Source organism: Lupinus angustifolius, chromosome LG05, assembly GCF_001865875.1.
Source record: "Lupinus angustifolius cultivar Tanjil chromosome LG05, LupAngTanjil_v1.0, whole genome shotgun sequence".
NCBI lineage: Eukaryota > Viridiplantae > Streptophyta > Magnoliopsida > Fabales > Fabaceae > Lupinus > Lupinus angustifolius.
The window spans coordinates 10728047-10733527 of NC_032013.1; positions in this window are offsets into that span (position 1 = coordinate 10728047).

The window sequence follows — 5481 nt, forward strand, 5'->3', positions numbered from 1 at the left end:
GTGATGTGTGGCTGCTCCTCTCAATAAGTGTTGTACCTAGGAATTGAACTCTAATCTTTTGATCATCATGAAGATCTATCATGACCTTACACCACTAGACTAACGCCTCGTTGATATAGCATTGATTTGTTGATAGTATTATGACAAGGTACATTTGACAATATAATTTGACATTTAAACTAAAATTCTATTACACAAATTTAAAATTGTTGCAGATAAACCCTAACATACCTAACTTTTTTGCATAAACATAAGCTAGTTTTGGCTAGTAAGAAATTAAGTTAAAATAGTAAGTGACTACTTTGTTTTTCGATTGCATTTAACTGCTCATGCATTTTGAATATTAGTTAGGTCACTCACCGGTGAAGTTATTCTAAGTTTAGGATTCAAACATTCACATAAAATTTCCCCAAGAAACAATCCACCTCAATCGGCTTCACCTACTTCAAAGTAATTGCTAACTATTTTTGTGGGGAACAAAACGTTCTCCTTCTATCATTCTATGTGAAAATTTAACACTGGTGACAGTATTTAAATAGAAAAAAGGTATCAAGCAAATGGTAAAGATCCAAGATATATTTTACTTTTGGATTCCTTCATTGTTATTTATTAGTAAAGAGTTGAGTCTAATATATTTATTTTTGACCAACTTCTTTATTAGCCCAAAATAGACTCTTATTTTGTTTACTTCATCTTGAACGTGTATTTTAATTATACATCTTGAACAAGATCACTAATTCACTACAACCAGATAACAATATGATAATATAATACAAGATCACTAATTCGCTATAATAACCAATAAAGTATTAAATAAATTTATATACATAATAATGCTTAACAGGAAAATAGATATAAAAATATAACCTTCGTGTCACAAACAAGTATAGAAAGTAATTTTATCATCTCCATATGGAATTACTAAAAACTATAGTCTTTCAACTCTTTCTACTGTTTCTCAGCTCAATTAATATAGGTTGTTTGTTGTGTGACACAAACACTTTCAATGTATTTCATTTTAAGGTTAATGTAGTTGGGGTTAAACTTCACACCCACTCTCTTTTTCCATCTTGATTCTTTTATTTCATACCAATTAGTCCATATATTACCTCAATTTAACTAACTGCTATGGTCTTGATCAATTAGTTGTTCATGCAAGAAAAACCTATGTCTAGTGATTTTGATGCACAAGAATAATTTTATAACTTACAATATCATGCCCCTATGTCTAGTGAAGCAAGTATACAAGTTCAGTAAAATGCAACACCTCAAGTGTGTTTGCCGCCAATGTCTTGGTCTATGCTAACATTTTCCATAGGTAAGTCTATGTCTAATAAATACAATGATAAAGTTTAGATACATGTATCTATATGTCTAGTAACACATGCTATTCAATTTGAGAGTTATAAAATTACAATATTAGTTCTTTATCTAATACCAAAAAGTGACATGCATGTAATGGCAAATAAGACAAGTATATGTCTAGCAAATGCAATATTGGTTGAGTAATGTAAGTTCAGAATTCATGCAAACTGTACTTAAACAATGTATTCTAAGTTCATGCTAAAGTTGATCAATACCAAAATAGGCATTAAGTAAAAACATAACTCAAAATGGAAATGAACTTCATGGAATATTTTAGAATCATGGGTGGTTACATTGAGTTTGTGCTACGTTTAACCCCAACTTAGAAATTCTTAGCTACTCATATCTACTAAATGTAAGAATGATAGAGATAATACACTCATAGAATGGTAAAACCAAGCACAATTGAGTATCGATTAACACCTATAATTCTTACACATAGTTTCAATGAACTAAGTTGTAATATTATGTCAATTCATGAATGTGATGTTATTGTTAAGTATTGATGTTATGTTGTTAAATTATAAATATGATGTAATGTTATGCTTATTAAATAGTTATCGCTAAATATATTTTTTTGTCCTAAGGGTGAAGTAATTATTTTGTTTCTTATGTTTGTTTTTGGTACATTGGAAAAAAGACAAAACAAGACTAAGCAAGCAAATCGAGGTTAGAATACAGGTAAGGTTGACAACCAATTAGGGGAAATCCCATATCTTTAGCTTATGTTGAGAGTGAAAACTTAATTTAGCCACAAAGTCTACCACCATATTAACCTCTCTAGTAGCAAAAGATACCTGACGACCCAAGACTAAGCCAACCAAGATCTTACATTGTTGACCATTAATAGAATGCGAGGAATTTGAATTGGAATATAGTCACAAATAATTTGAACAGCTTCCAAGCAACCACTCTCTAAAGCCACATTTCTTAAATTAAGGTTCCAAGCTAGAGACAACCCATGTTCCATAGCCAAGAGCTCTCTGCTAAAATAGCGAACCCCTTACCAAAGTTAGCAGAAAATCTGGACATCCAAATGCATGAAAAATCATGAATGATACCGCCACCTCCCATAAGGTCCTGGTGTGATAAGCGAGTTACCAAACTAACATCACATGGAGAGTCCCCAAGAATAGAGTTATTTTGCATCTCCACACCTACCTAATCCCTGCCACAAAAAGAAGCTCATGCCTGCAATTATAATTCTCCAATAACCAATCATGAAAGGATTGAGACACCCAGAAATTAGGTGACATGAAACTCAGATGAGCCCACAAAGATGCAGAGTCCTGACAATCCCTAAAAATATGCATGAGGTATTCATCACTTGCATGACACCTAACACAAACTTGGGTAGTAGCCAAATGCCTTTTGAAACGAAGAACATTAGAAGAAAGTGCCTCACGAAGTCCAAGTCAACACATAAATTTTACCTTCTTTGGGACCCTCGGTCTCCAAAGTATCCTCCAAATATCTACCAAAGCATCATCACTCCCCACAACTTCAGTGAGCCATTCATAGGCAGTTCTAGCTGTGTAAGAGCCCATAGCATGACCATCCCAAATTTATCCATCCGAAGTTGTAGGAGAACCAAGAGAGAAATTAGCACAAATAAATTCCTACAACTACGATGGAAACATAGTATATAACCTTGAAAAGTTCTAATCACATGCCATCTAGAGGTCCTTCGCCTGGAGTTGAGTATCATAAATATGGACATAATTAACATAAGAACAAAGCATCCCTAAACTTGACTAGTTATCATATCACATGGATTTCTCTCCACTTCCCATGTGCATAGAGAAGCCCATCTTGATTTTATCTCAAGCCTTCACAATCCTTCTTCAGATATAAGATGTTGTAGTTTTAGGAGGAGAAAGAAGCAAAGGTGTGTCTCCCAACTATTTCTCCTTTAAGACAGTGCACCAGATTTTATCAATATTAGTAATCAAGCTCCAACACAACTTACCAAGCAGGGAAATATTCGACTCTCTAGCATCTTTTATTCCCAGCCCAGTATGACACTTGCTCCTTTTGAGAACATCTCAGCTCACAAGATGGAGAAACTGACAATTAACATCATCACTCCAAATAAAGTTCCTCGTCATTCTATTAATATTGTTGCACACAACATTAGGGAACCACAAGACCTGCATAGAATAAACAGGAATAGAGGATATGAGAGAGTTAGCAAGACACAAAGGACCAGCTTTATTTGTAACACTAAAAAATTTCCAACAAATTTGCAAATAGATATATTTGTTAATAGTCAACTCCTAATTATTTGGTTAATCTTTATCATAGTTGTCTCAAAAAAATTATCTAGATATATTAGGTGGTTATTCTATGGTGATTATCTTATTTATCTTAGTTATCTTGAGATAAAATAGATTTTTATTATTTTGATAAGAATAACATTTAAAATTAATTTTAAGTAGAAATTTACCCTAATTGGTAACAACAAGCTATATGTGCTGGGTGGTGAGAGAATAAGAACAACAACAAAAAACTGCACTTTCAAACTGCAGTTTGTAGAAGAGAAAGAGAAAAACACGAAAATCGTTTTTTCATTCTTCTGTTCTTTGAATACAATAAGGGAAGAATTTGTTTTATTGTCTTTTATTACTGTGATGTGATATTGTGCAAATAAATAATCATATGCTATGTGCCAAGGCAATTAAAGTTACACATGATCTGTGGTTACAAAACCATTTTGAATAAAAACTACTCTGTGTGTGATTTCATTCTTCATTTATCCCTCATACATTTGGTTTACCTCTCATACATTTATTTTGTTTGTTATTCATACGGCATAATCATTCTCCACTTATTCTTCATTTTCCATTATTCATCCATACTTCATTTTATCTATTAATTTATTGCCTAATATATATACTTCACATATATTTATATTGTTCTTGGTTTTGAAATTCTAAATAGTAAAAGTATATAGTTACTTATTTATTGTTTACTAACATGGTGTGGTATATATGTATTTATATTGTATAGAAACTGAAACTCCTAGTTCGTATTTTTTTATAAATTAGTGATCAATAATACACTAATTATTAGTTTTAGGTAGAGTAGAATTTAATTTGTTGTTTTGGTTGTTATTGACATGTGTATGCGAAAAGACTCTAAAGTCTAAGGAGACGACGAGATAACTAATTCAATTGCTGAACAAGGAGCTTACGTAAACCTAGGTGAGGGCGAAGCATTAGACATTGTGGTATTAGAATGTAGCATTGGGGTCTCCAATGATACTCACTAGTTGGAGGATCCTTAGACTAAAATAATTAATGAATGGTCAATTGTCTTGATTGTTATGGACTTCCTCATTTAATCATTTTAGTTATGAATATTAAAATATTGTGTCTTGATTGAATGATTATATATTTGATATTGATGGCTTACTGGTATGACCTTATACTATTATTAGACTACTATAATTAGTATTGAATGTCTATGTTTGACTTATCATAGTGATAATGATCATGATTAAATTCATATGTGAATGAGAATATTTGCAGATATTTGAGAGCCTATGGCTATTCACACACTTGAAAGTGTAGTGACCTTGGGATATTACTCATTTATTTTGATCACTAAGTTATGTCTTGAGCTCGTCTTGAGGAGGACATTTATATGATAAAAATCGCATTGTGGCTGAGACCACTAACTTAGGGGATGTTATTGAAAATTAAATTGAGATAATATTGATAAAAAACTTAGGGATTAACTTTGATCACTGTGCCTACATCATTGTATTTTTAGTTGGAGTTGGAGAAAATGAAAAGATACGATGATAGCAATATCATTGGGATTTGGATAGGGGTGGCAATGACGGTGAGTCGTCAAGAAGCCTTGAGGGATTGCTTAGGTGAGATGATCCAATGAGGGTTCGGTCTTATAAACTGTATGATCAGGATAGTCCTACATGCAAACTAAGTAGTCTCTGACACCCCTTGCGTATTTCGTGATCGGTAGAAAGGGTTCCTGAAACAGTTTGGGCTTACCACGTAAGCACTTCTGATAGAAGTACTGGAAAACAATAGATATTGTTACTTGTCGTTGTTAAGGAAATTTGTACTCCCGGTTGCTTTCTCACTAGGGTCT